Consider the following 14,218-nt stretch of genomic DNA (forward strand, 5'->3'; position numbering starts at 1 on the left):
GAGCCCGCGGTGGGCAGGCGCGGAGTGGGGGGCAACCGGAGGGAGGCCGTGGTTTTGGCGTGCGGGGGAGCGCTGGAGGGAGGGGGTGGGAAACGTGTCCTCAGCCGTGCCTGGCGGAAGGGTGAGCTGGGAGGGGGTGTCTCTTACTTTGGGGCCGGCCCGGGTGTGTTGGGGGGGGGGCAGTTTTTCATGGCGGCAGGGCTGGGGGGTTGGGGGGGTTGTCTGTCCCCACAGCTGCTTGCTCGGTCCCTGTCCCGGGAAGTTTCACTGCTGCGTGGCTCTGGCTGCAGTTGAAGTTGTGGTTGAGGGACCACCGTAAGCCCTCAAGGAGCATTAATCGCCACTCGAAATCTTTTCGTGTTCTTCTCCTCACAGTGGGAGAGGATCTAGCTTTGGCCCCGCTTTGCCTCAGTTTTCCCCGGAGCTCCCGGGAGTGATTTGTCTGGCAGCCACGAAAGGGGCTCGCACGAGAACTTATAAATCCAACAGAAAGTTAACTGGATTGCACTTTATTTTATGTAATAGGCAATTAGCCATATAAGTGGAAGTCAGAAACAGTGAAATATACTGTCTGCCTCATCCAGCTGCTATCCCTCCAGACCTTTTCTGTTTGTTTGACTTCTGCTTGTCTTAGTTTTTCAGCATCGTTTTAAAATTAGATGTGGGGAGGTTGGGTGTTGTGGTTCACAGGAGTTTGTTTGTTTTAACTTTTTCCCCAATATCTTTGCCCCCTTTGATATTAAAAACACTCATACTTTATGAGAATAACAAATCTCAAAAATATGCTAAATATGCTATGGGTGAAGGGTGCAAGTTGAGTACAATGCTGGGAAGGAGAAATTTGAGTTGTGGGCCTAATTCTAATACTAGACTTTCTAGCCCCTAGAACAGACAGAATAATGAAGTGTAAAATGTTTACTGCACTGATGCCAATTTCAAAGCTAAACTAAATACAAATATTCCTCAAGCTAAAAACCAAAGACAGCAAGGGTAAATTCTTAGACATGGTTCAAATCACTTGCATTCTTTGTCCCTGCCTGCTTACCTATGTGAAAACTCATCTTTTGGGTGAATTTTGAGGCATAAATAAAATTCTGAAACCTTTCTGCAGATGAAAAATGTTTAAAGCAGCTTTGTAGAGACTGGTAGTTCAGCATTAAGATCTTCCAATGAAACAGTATAATTTTTGTCCTGTCAACTTTAGTATTCTTAGTGAGTGTCTAAAAAAACCCCTTATTTCTTGACTTGAAAATCTGTGTAGACCTCCTTTTCAAAGTAACTGAGACTGCAAACTTTTTTTTTAAGGAACCTGCAAAATCAGTCAAGAGTGCAAAAAGTGGCAAAGATGGACAAGATAACCAAGAACATGAGGTAAATATTACTAAAATATGTAGGGTTTTTTAAGGCAAATTTGTCATGATTTTTGAAGAGTGTTTTAAGTTTTTCTAGATTGTTATAATTTTGACATGACAGGTGGCTTTGAGGGAAGGTGGTTGTGGAACTACTACCCTAATAGTTGACAAAAAGTCTTCTTAAGATGCTTTTGAGGAAGTTAATTTTATTTAAAGTAAATAAATGCTTGCTTGCTACAGTCTTAACCAAAAAGGAAATAGATGAATATTTATAAGGTCTTATCGTAAGGTTTTGGGCTTGTCTTCTAGTTGTTCATTGCAGTTTTTATCATTCTTTGTAATTCCCAGAGCTCTCTTCTCTCAAACTGTTGATGTTGGTGTGTCAGTAGCCTGTTACATTGTCAGGAGACCTTAGGTTCAATCAAAGGCTGCCAGTTGTTTTGTTGTGTGATTTTTTTTTTTTTTTCCCTTTTTATAGGTATACAATGGAATGTTCCATTTTGTCTGATTAATCTATGGTTGATGCTGAATTTGGGGGGGGAGGGGGGTGTCCTTCTGTATTACTCTGTTTTGCCCACCAGAAAGGTGCAGTGACTTGAAAGGGGTTGATTAAATCATTATTCACTCCCTTTCCCACATTAATCCAGAAACTCAGAATTAACAGATTTGCTTCATTTGGAAATCTACTGCATAGGTGGCTTCTGAAATTTCCTTTAAAATGTTCATAACAGCCTAAATGTAAAATACTACACTGAAAAGTTTATGTATGTCAGCCTCTAAACTACATGTCTTGATACTGAAAGATAATGTTTGAGAACAAAATACTCACCCAGCTTTACCATTTTTCCCCTCCCTGAAATGACTTGGGGGTAGGTGGGTGGGAATATTAAGTATATTCTTTCTGATACACTTCAGTGAGTTCTCATTTGTTTGTTGTGCAGAAAGATGCATGCTACTGTCAGAAATTAATAAGATCATTAAAACTTGTAAACTATTTGTACAAGTATTTTGGCAAATTCAGATTAAAAAGGGATTGAGTTTTGGTGGAGGGAACCTAGCTCCTAGGAGGGATCTTAGCTATTAGGAAAGCTCATAGAATGAAATAAGAAATGTATCAGTATAGATGTTTATAATGGTGTAAATAGATGTACTTTATTGTAATACGTTCTGTCTTTACAGTATATTGCTGTGATGTTAAAAAGAGTACTACTTCTTGGCTGTAATTTTAGTTTCTGTGCAGTTGTAAGGCTCATCATTATCAGTATCTTTGCTGTATATTTGTTGACTGCTTATTTTCTCAAGCTTCTGAATGACAAGCTGCTGAGACCAAAACTGATTTTCTTATTCCTTCTTGGTACGTCAGGATAGGATGTAAAGCTCCCATAGTTATTTAGTGGAGAGCTTTAAATGTTAACTGAAAATGTATATGCAGTTTTGTTTGTAATTTCCTTCTGTGTTTGTAAAGCTAGCTTTTTCTTTTTTAACTTAAAATGTGAGAGATGAATGTCAATAGGAGAATATGTTGTAGTGTTCATGCATTTTTCTTTTTCAGTTGTCCTTCCAGGTAGAATTCCCAATGAAAAGTACAGTTAACTTATCTATGATAATTAATCATATGTGAGTAGGGGCAGAATGGGAAAGGGACTGGGAATGTGACTGGCACATATAGTATGATTGCCATTCCCAGTGGGCATTGTTTAGTCTCCATATAATTTTGAACACCTCAGTGCTTGACTCATTAACTTAATAGAGTAATTGCACACAAATAGTAATGTAGACTTTGCTTTCTATTGTGGCTGGCTGTAATCATGATGTATGTTAGTTGGTGCCTATATGAGCAGAAACTATTTGTTAACATAGTGGAGATGAGTAAACACAGAAATATTCTGGAATGCACTGAATACATTTTTAGGGTTGGTTTTGTTTTTTTTTTTCTTTAGAGAAGGTTGTCTTCATATTTCCTTTTACATGTGTTTTAACATGGCTTTTTAAAAATCCTCTTCTGGACTATGAGTAGATTAGGAAATATGCTGGTTCATTTAACTTTTTCCCCTCAAAATGCGTTTAATGCATATGCATTTAATGCAAATAGCATATTGTAAAGGCTAGAAACTGCTATTCAAAGAACAGGGACAACACAAGCAGCAGCATCCCACAAATACTTTATTTATAGACACTTTCATAGCACTTAACTAAATTCATGATGCCTTGGACTTCTATAGATAAAAAAGTACAACGGATCTTAATATTTACAAAAATGATCAAGTGTTTTTCCTGTCTTGCAGTCAGGGAAATGAGATTTCAGTTGAATGAAGCTGTATGGCCAGTTTGAAAAGGGATTGAAATGATTCCCGGTATGCCAGGTCAGGATGCCCATGCTGAAAGGGGGTGAAGATTGCTTAAGTTGATGCTTGTCTCAGTGTGAAAATTACGGCAATAGCCCATAAGTGTGTAGAGAAGTACTAAATAGTAGCTGCAGTACACAGGTGACCTACTGAAGTCAATAAGTCTTCATTTAAATCTCAAAGAATCCGATTGTAGTTGTGTTTGAAAGCAAGGTCTATCTTGCCTATTTTCTTGTCTCCAGCATTCCCACCAAGCAGATATTTAGGGGAAAGAACACAAGATAATTCTTCTTGCATTAGCTATGCCTTCATTACTTGATGCAATACCAAAAGAGCCATGCTACATTTGGAGCAACATGGACCTCTCTTCTTATTTGCTGTGAGGTCAGGAGCTGATACTCAAGAAGAGAGATTCAGAAACAGAGTAGATGTATGGTCTTCCATCCTGGTATACTTTGCTTTAGGCCAGTATGTGGCTTAGAAGGTTGCTTAGCTGAGGTTTTGTTTTCTAAAAAGAAAACAAATTCAGACTAACAAGTCTGTGTATTCATTTGCTAAAGATTTCAAAGTAATGTACTTAAACTTTTTATGAAGCTACAGTGCTCATTAGTTCACATTGAAAACCTGTCGTGGTTTAACCCTGGCCAGTAACTAAGCACCACGCAGTCTCTCTATCACTCCCCCTCCTCAACTGGACAAGGGAGAGAAAATATAACAAAAGGCTTGTGAGTTGAGATAAGGACACGGCGAGACCACTCAAATCACTGTCATGGGCAAAACAGACTTGATTTGGGGAAAATTAATTTATTGCCAATCAAACCAGAGTAGGGTAATGAGAAATAAAACCAAATCTTAAAACATCTTCCCCCCACCCCTCCCTTCTTTCCGGGTACAGCTTTACTCCTGATTTTCTCTACCTCCTCCCCTTCTGAGGCACAGGGGGACAGGGAATGGGGGTTGTGGTCAGTTCATCACATGTTGTCTCTGCTGTTCCTTGCTCTTCAGGGGAGGACTCCTCACACTCTTCCCCTGCTTCAGCCTAGGGTCCCTTCCATGAACCTGCCTGGGCTGCAGGGGGACAGCCTGCCTCACCATGGTCTTCCCCACGGGCTGGAGGGGAATCTCTGCTCCAGCACCTGGAGCACCTCCTCCCCCTCCTTCTTCACTGACCTTGGTGTCTGTAGGGTTGTTTCTCTCACATGTTCTCACTCCTCTCTCCAGCTGCTGTTTCTGTGCCTGCCACAACTTTTTGTTTCCCTTCTTAAATATCTTGTTCCAGAGGCGCTACCGCTGTCACTGATTAGCTCGGCCTTGGCCAGCGGCGGTTCCAACTTGGAGCCGTCTGGCCTTGGCTCTGTCGGACATAGGGGAAGCTTCTAGCAGCTTCTGACAGAAGCCACCCCTGTAGCCCCCCTGCTACCAAAACCTTGCCATGCAAACCCAGTACAACTTGAAAGTCTTAGCACAGGTAAGTACTTATTAGGCAACTCATTGTGGACTATGGCAGAGGAGCTTGAGTTCTGGAGGTTGAGGGAGAGGAGAATACCTTTCCGAAAGTTCTGGGGTTGTTTTCCCCACTTTGTTCACATGTATTAGGACTGGGACTGCTCCTAAATAATTTCTGGAAATATCTACTTGTCACAGAACGTTCTTTCAATCAGCTGACATTATCCTGTTTTAATTGTTTAGTATGCTAATTTGTATCTGCATGTGACTCTGTATATATATTTATTGTCACTTGTATAAAGCAGCTGTCATTTAAGCTCTTTTCCATTATTATTGTTAGGTCGGCAATCTCTGTCACTCAGTGGCACAACGTTCTTGGGTGCATTGAATTCAGCATCCTTGAGGCAGAAGATTCTTCTGTATTCTTCATAGAAGCAGATGTCTTTTACAAAGATATATATTTAGCATAGATCGGATTTATCTCTTTTAATTAATGCCTGAAGTTCAGTATTAATTTATTTATAACATAAAACAGTGTTTTAAGGGTTTTGGTAGTATTCCCTACCATATTGTCAGTTTGATGCCAGTTATATAGCCACCTAGATCAGGAATGGCTGATAGCCTGTAATAAAGCATCCCCAAATCCCCAAGTTTTCAGTGGACCAAATCAATAAGCTATGTTTGACTGCTGAATACAACACATAACAAACCTAGCTGTACTCTAGCTATTTGTTCAGTATGTATTCAGTAATACGTCCCAGCTGGACTGACAGGCAAAATAGCCAGTGTTTTCATGAGTCAGTCCCATGCAGTAGATAAAATTGATTTGGAAATTGGTCTTCTTTAATTTGGAAGAAGAGAGGTACTCGTATTATTAAATGAATTTGAAATTTTGAACAACTAGTCCTCTCAAGCTTGAATTGCAGAAGGGCTATAAATGGACAGTGCTAGACCTTTGGTTTTCTGAAGCTTTCTGGGGCTATTGGTTTGGGATTTTGCTTCTAACATTAGCAAAACAGGACTTAAAACCGAAACTATATAAAATCAGGATGGATTTTTCTCTTGTACCAGCTATGTAAATAAAGTCTGTGGGCTTTGGGGTTTTTTTTGTTTGTTTGTCTTTAAACTGGTGTGCCAACTTCTTTTAAAAAAAATAATTTGAAAAGTAATTTTTGTCTGTGGCTTGCAGTTCTGTTTTTCTTTGACAGTTTTTTTTAATGGGTTGATAGAACCATTTAAAAATACTTAAGTGTAGCAAGTGAATACACCTTTAGTACTAAATGAGATGCTATTTGCTGACTAGAAAGATGCAGTATGTATTACTCTTAAAGCAGCTATGCGTTTTTTTGTTTTTAACTTCTGTAATTTCCTATTTCCAATTTTTAGTGACATCTTGTCTTATTGTTTTTGGGAATTGGAATTTCCTTCTGCATCCAGAGCAAATGTACCTGAATAGTGAAAGACGTTACCTTAACAGTGCTTGTTATGTAACTTTAATCTTATGCTTTTAAAACTAATGGATTTGATTAAACAAGTGTATCAAACACTGCTGTATACAAGTATTTTGTTACCTATAAGGAGATGCTTCTGAAAACAGGATCCTGTGCCCTTCTAGTTCTTACGCAAGGCTGACAACCACTTGTGTAACATATGGTGTGTGAGGTCTTTGGTTTGTGGTTTGTTTCAGTACTTGATATCCTTTACTTCCTAATCATGCTTTTAAACTCTCTGAATCCTTCCTGAATGGAAACACAGCAGTGAAGGCAAAGGCTGTTCTAATCAAAGGAGCAAAGTGGCCTTCAAAAATGGGTATCAGCAGTTTGTAAACTGAAAACATCCTTTTCATCCTTTGTTTCAAATTGTTTCTCAGGTTTTTTTGTAGGACTTAAGGCCTACCACTCCTTGAACACTTGAGTCCTCTCAAAGTTTATTAATGCATAAGTGTAATACAGAATTATTAGTATAGTTATCCCATAGAGAATACAAGTAGTAAGAAAAACCAGGTAGCCTTTGAATCCACCCATATGTTCACAGACTTTACAAACATTAAATCTTGTTTGGCTTTTTTCCGCTCTCAATTTCATTTGAAGCCAGAATAAATTTGTAATTCTACAAGTGGCATGGTAGATTTTGGTTTTTTGTTCATATGTCGTTGTCCCCCTCCTCCTCAGGCTTTGGGGTGCAATTTAAAAAAAAAAAATCTAGGAAAAAAATCCTGCTCCATTCCTGAATATACTTCTTAAAAGATGACTGCCAAATGTTATTGTTTGCTACACCTTTATAGTGACTATAATTTGATATGCTTCTTCATCACTGTTTGGTTTAGCAGTCTGAAGTACTGAAAAGTAAACTTTTATAGTGACATGTAAAGTAAAAGCATGATGAGAGCCAAAGATGAAATGATTTGGTGTAGCAGTTCTTTAGAAGTGGTCAAGTTTATTATTATACTACTAAATGCCCAGGGACCTTGTCATGGACTATAACTCTCTTGTATGCAATCTAATACAAGTACCACATTGGCGGGCAGGGGGTGAAGCAAAAAACCATTTCAATATGCGTATGTGAAGTGAGAAACTTGGGAATGGATCAGGGAGCACAAGAACACAGACATCATTGGTAAAGCCACATATACAGTAGCCTTAGCTCATCAGTAGCTTTATATAATTAAAATTTACAGTAAAGTATAGGAGTTGGGCCTTAAAGCAAATGAGATGAGTTAGTGTGTGTTTTCCTTTAAATGTGGGAACCTTACATGTATATGTGTCCATATATATGTGTGTATATATATAAAGAAGCACAATGGTAGTTTTTGTTGGGTTTTTTTGAAAGTAAAAGGGTGGTTCAGGCTGATCAGAGAGAAATTACAAATTAAAATCAAGAACTAAAGTAATTTAAGCCAGGCCATCGTTTTTCAGATTCTTCATCTCTGTATTTATACAAATGTTTTGAAATAGTACTTAGGACATTATCTAGTTTTAATCATATTTAATTAGCTAACTGATGGTTGCAGGTAACAAGTTTTACTTTTCTGGGGGCATTTGTTTCTTTGAAGATTGATTACAGAAGATCCATTAAGAAACAAATGTTGCTTTGCTGCCTGTTTGTGAAGTACCAGGTACTCACTGATGGTGGTGGTTCAGCAAATGCAAACCAGCATCAATCCACTTGTAGTCTGAGGCTGGGCACCCTATCATCTTTGCCAATACTCTACAACCTCAGGCTGCAGATCTGATCTCTGACTGAAAGGAATCAAATGTCAGTTTGTTCCTGGAGTAAACTAGTTAAAAAAAAGTTTACGAGGAGCAAATGGAAACCAAACCTTATGCTACTGATATTTAACTATGAATGTAAAATTACAGTGCAAGAATGTGAAGGATGCAGTACACCATGCTGAGACATCTTTGGCAATTGCTGGGATTGGTTTGATGTGTCGCAAGTCAAGTGTGTTGCACAAAGCTGTGATGATACAATTCTTTAGAAGATAAAACTTGGGCCTTGTGTGTAAGGAGCTAACAGGAAATGCAAGCAATGCTTTGTGTCCTGAAAAATAAACGCCAGCAAGAAAGGTGGAAGAGCTTCTGCAAGTTGTAGATCAGTTTTCTAAAATGGTCTGTGACTGTAAAACTTGCCGTGGGCGCTCCTCCACAGTGAAGAGGGCCAGATGACCTTCACTGCTTGTAGGGAACTTCCCAGTTACTGATGCAATTCAACAAACTCCATGTTGTCTCTGACAAAACACTAATGGAACTCCACAGTTGGACATCAAGAGTAGCCAACAGTAGCATTGCTATATATAAATGCAAAATCACAGTTGCTAAACAAGTCCTACAATGTAAATCAGTGAGTGCTGATTACAGTGTGCTAAAATATATAAATTTTGTTGTCACCACCCTGTTGAAAAGTTAGTCTTTTTGTTTATCATTATAATAACATGGATCCTCAAAGCTTTTGGATACAGCTCTTGCTATCTTACCAAATAAAAACACAGTAAGTTATGCTGAGACTAGCACTGGACTATCCAATCACTGAGACAATCTTGAATGATAATAAACATACTTGCTAGAAAGGTAGCTGCAAAGATCATTCTAGCTGGCCAATCCAGGTATCATTCTGGCAAATGATTTTGTTGAGGAAAAACAATAGAAATCAAAATTGTGGTCTGTGCGAAACCAACCAAAGCCTTCAGCACCACAAGCTGCATCTCCAGAGGCTCCTCAGTAAGTTGTCTGTCCAAACAGTCTTGTGGTGGTGAAACTAGTGAACAATAATGGTGTAGTAGCAAGACTTCTCAACAAAGTGAGATCCTCAGAACTGTTTACCATCCAGAATGGTAACCAGCAAGCATGTTGTTTTGCTCCTGTTTTTAACTGGGTTGTTTATGGATCAATGCCCCTGTTTGTGTCCAGATGATTAAGAATCCATATCAAGCTTTGTATAGTTTGCACTGAGTCTCAGTAGATTGACTGACATTAAGATTGTAGCTAGTTGCTCCATAACAAGCTCCTTAGCAGTGATTGCATGAACTAGAATTTCTGTAGGCTGTCTGGATAGCTCTGTCAGGCCATATCTTTCGTACCATAACAACAAAAGTTTATTCTGGTATTGTCCTGTTGGAAGGCACGTTGAACTGGTGATGTTAACAACACAGCATTGAAATCAGTTGACAAATACTGCTCTCCTGGTAGTGTGCGGTCTTGAAAAACTTACCTTGGTCCCAACTGCTAATCTAACACCACCAGCTCACCTCCTGCAGGTAATGCTGTGGATATGTTTACCAGGTTGATGGCTACTGAGCCATATGCCAGGTATGATCTGTCCCTGTTTCCCACCCCCAAAACAGTAGATGAAGATCCGCAAAGGGGAGAGCTCCGTGGCAGAGTTCAAGATTCCTGGAGTGTTCAGAGATTTTCACACTACATTGAAGTTACTGCAGAGGGGAAAAAACTGCATGGAAGGCTCTTTACTGCTCTCCACCCATTTTGACTTCTTGATCTTTGATTTCAGTTCGCATCTCAAGAGATTAAATTAAATTCAACTTCTCAGCCTAATTACATTGATTATATATTAGGCCTCAACCTCTTAGCCGAATTACTTTGATTACATACTGGGCCCTCATACAGTTTTGAAAATGAAGTTATAAATGTGCCTTTCATGTTTTCTTATGTTCTTTGTTTAGTTTCAGTAAATTGTATTTCAGTTTCATTGTAAGTATATTTCCAGTATATAATCCAGAATGATTTTATAACCCCTTCTGAGGCTGCCTTGGTAAGAAATGAGCTTTTCTGAGTGCTGTAGTTCAGAACTCTGTTTATCTTAATGAAAAATAAGTCCATGGAGGCGACTTACTATACCAAAAGAAAAAGAAGGAAGGGATTAATTCTGCATTAATAGAAGCATTCTCCCTCTGTTCTCAGATTCAGACTAATGATTCTCATTAAAAGTGTTCTATGCTTTTTGCTCTGTGTACCTGCATTTCACAGGGAGTCTTAATCATGTGTTAATTGATACAAGGTTCACCTATCCAGCTTTTGTAGTCCAGAGTTTTTATCAAGGTTTTTGCTGGTATGTGGCTTGCTGCTGCCCTTGAATTCAGTGGCGATACTCATTAGAGGGAAGAAATTTGCAGATTAGTGTTAGACTGATCTGTATCAAGAAACGCCATATGGGGTGCTGCCTAGCACTGTGTTTTCTTCAGGCAGAGAGAATCTCTCTTGCCTTGTGCTTAGGCGGTGATCTGATTTTTGTCTCTAGTAAGCCATCCAATTTTTTTGATCTTGAATGACAGATGCATCCAGGTGATTTTATTGTAATTTCAGATCCTCACCTTGCTCTGACCAGTTTATCTTAGAAAGTGGTATGAAAGCTTGCTGCATTGTTATAGAGTTGACCCCACTCTAGGCTTGGCTTGGCTAGGCTCTTGATTTTGTGGAGCAGAAGGCTTTGTGTGCTTTGGTCTAGATCAGTTATTAGTGCGTGTGCTTTGAAAGCTAAGATCAGGCACAATTCTTCTGGTTGCCCATGTTTGGTCAAGGTAGCTTGAATACCAGTTTTTGGGGGGACTGTCAGAAAGGGAAGAATAGAGTCTACTGAAAGACTTGTTGACATACAGGGGATGCAGGGTAGATCCTCCTTCCAGATCCCAGTACTCTCTCTCTTATGTTGTAGGTGGCTGGCCAAAAGTAAAAGTTGCCATGTGGGCTGTTTGATCAGTTTAATTTAAAAAGGAAAATTGGCTGTAACTGTAGATGTGCTTGGTCTACTCACATCTTTCTTCCCTGGTCACAAACTTAGTATTGTGCTCTGACCTATGCTTCCCTGTGTACAAGTCGGGGTGATGAAGGATCCAACTTTGCTCAAAACAGTGATGTTAAGACAAGGAATGTACTGCATCCTGCTTGATGCAGGAGGACTTAAGGGAAGAAGGGATGCAAGGACTATCTTGAACTGTCATGACTGGCAAGAAACCTCCTTCTCTCGTCCCTGCCTTTCACTCTCTTGAATTCATTTTAGGCTTATTCAAGGGCACTGAGGAACATAAACTCTATTTTTTTTTTTTCAGTTGTTAAAAGCAGAAGTTAAAAGTCGGAATCACACTGTTCCTGATTGTCTTAATGTTCATAAAAGTATGTAAAGCTCTAGCTTCTGAAAACTAAATTGATCAGAAAACCTGATGTTTGGGTTTTAATTATGATCTGAAGAAACACATTCTCAATCTGATGTTTTTTCAGAGCAATTTTACACATTTTTAGGGGTTTATCAGCACTTTTGGAATTGAATGTGTCTATGAGTATATAAACGTTTGGGTAGGAGGGAGCTGTTTGACAGACTGAGGGGGAGAATAGGTATTTCCCTTTCTAGTCACGGGAAGAGAATCAATAAAAATGTATCTGTAGTTTGACTGTTTTGGTGTCAAATAAGTTGAATTGTTCACTGATGTAGCAGAATGTCCATTGGTTATTCTCAGGGGTTGTGGTTTCTGAAGTAGTTTGGTTTGTTACTGGGAGGAAGAAGCTGAGCTTGGGTCTTGTACTGGGTTTGCATGGCAAGGTTTTGGTAGCAGGGGGGCTACAGGGGTGGCTTCTGTCAGAAGCTGCTAGAAGCTTCCCCTATGTCCGACAGAGCCAAGGCCAGACGGCTCCAAGTTGGAACCGCCGCTGGCCAAGGCCGAGCTAATCAGTGACAGTGGTAGCGCCTCTGGGATAAGATATTTAAGAAGGGAAACAAAAAGTTGTGGCAGGCACAGAAACAGCAGCTGGAGAGAGGAGTGAGAACATGTGAGAGAAACAACCCTACAGACACCAAGGTCAGTGAAGAAGGAGGGGGAGGAGGTGCTCCAGGTGCTGGAGCAGAAATTCCCCTCCAGCCTGTGGGGAAGACCATGGTGAGGCAGGCTGTCCCCCTGCAGCCCGGGGAGGACCCCGTGCTGGAGCAGGTGGGTGCCCGAAGGAGGCTGTGACCCTTGCGGGAAGCCCGTGCTGGAGCAGGCTCCTGGCAGGACCTGCAGATCTGTGGAGAGAGGAGCACACGCTGGAGCAGGTTTTCTGGCAGGACTTGTGACCCCGTGGAAGGGACCCACGCTGGAGCAGTTTGTGAAGAACTGCAGCCTGTGGGAAGGACCCATGTCGGAGAATTTTGTGGAGGACTGTCTTCTGTGGGAGGGACCCCAGGCTGGAGCAGGGGAAGAATGTGAGGAGTCCTCCCCCTGAGGAGGAAGGAGCAGCAGAGACAACGTGTAATGAACTGACCCCAACCCCTGGTTTTATTTCTCATTACCCTACTGTGGTTTGATTGATTGGCAATAAATTAAATTAATTTTCCCCAAGTTGAGTCTGTTTTGCTCGTGACGGTAATTGGTTGAGTGATCTCTCCCTGTCCTTATCTCGACCCACGAGCCTTTTGTTTTATTTTCTCTCCCCTGTCTAGTTGAGGAGGGGGAGTAATAGAGTGGCTGCGTGATGCTTAGTTGCTGGCTGGGGTTAAACCATGACAGGTCTTCAGTGTAAACTAATGAGCACTGTACCTTCATAAAAAGTTAAGTATGTTACTTTGAAATCTTTAGCAAATGAATACACAGAACTGTTAGTCTGAATTTGTTTTCTTTTTAGAGGAGTGGTTAAAACTGCTGAGCTGTGGGGCTTAAGCTGACTTAACCCACTTTCTCCAGGTGCCCTTCTATCCAAGGGCTGCTTGTCTGCAAGCTCTGGAAGCCAGTTCTCTTGTGGTAGCACCATAGTGCCACTTGCAGAGGTTGTTTGGTACAGCTGTGTAGTGCAGTATTCAAATAATAATGAACTGGAAAGTGTTTTCACAGCTTTCTGGTACGTGCTGGCTGAATGACTGGAGCATGACTGAAGAGCAGGGATGATCATGGTTGATGGTAGGAAGGAGGAGGAAATCTGTTGGATAAATTGGCCAGCAATTCAGGGCTAGAATTACACCGGAGTCATCACTGCTAGATGGGAAGTTGCCATAGCAACAAAAAATGCTTTCTTTCAACATTTCTAATTAGAAACATTACCCATCCTCTTAAATAACTACTTTTGGCTAATTTTAGAATTTATCTGCTATTTAGAATACTTTGTTTCCTGAGGTGTGTGTTACCTTAGGATACCGTAGTGTGCGCATCTGTGCAAGCACATGTAAGCACTTGTTAATTTGAAATTGTGAACTTGTTTGGGAATAGAGGAAACAGGAAAGCAGCTTTTCCTGTTCAAAGTAATGAACAAAAAACAGGTGGCAGTGGAAAATAGCCAGTTCAGAAAAACACCATTAGGATCAAGCACAATATTGAAATACAGAATCCTGTGCAGTAGTAGTGTATTGGCTTTGTGTGGCAAGGTTGGGGGGGGGGCGCTACAGGGGTGGCTTCTGTGAGAAGCTGCTAGAAGCTTCCCCTGTGTCTGACAGAGCCAAAGCCAGCCGGCTCCGAGACGGACCCACCGCTGACCAAGGCCGAGCCCATCAGTGCCGGTGGTAGCAGCTCTAGGATAACATTCAGGGAGGGGAAAAGTTGCTGTGGAACAGAAACTGCAGCTGGAGGGAGGAGTGAGAACATGTAAGAGAAACAACCCTGCA

At 40.6% G+C, this 14,218-nt stretch overlaps 1 protein-coding gene across 1 annotated transcript in view; it reads left to right on the top strand.

Moving 5' to 3' along the window:
- The window catches only part of PPP2R5C (protein phosphatase 2, regulatory subunit B', gamma), an 85,912-nt gene that overhangs the window by 471 nt on the left and 71,223 nt on the right, over nt 1-14,218 (top strand). Inside the window, exon 2 of the mRNA XM_010583951.1 lies at nt 1,306-1,371. The gene's annotated coding sequence lies outside the window, so the exon portion shown is untranslated. The remainder of the gene's footprint in view (nt 1-1,305; nt 1,372-14,218) is intronic.

This window comes from Haliaeetus leucocephalus, unplaced genomic scaffold (assembly GCF_000737465.1).
Source record: "Haliaeetus leucocephalus isolate CR32 unplaced genomic scaffold, Haliaeetus_leucocephalus-4.0 Scaffold932, whole genome shotgun sequence".
Taxonomy (NCBI): Eukaryota; Metazoa; Chordata; class Aves; order Accipitriformes; family Accipitridae; genus Haliaeetus; species Haliaeetus leucocephalus.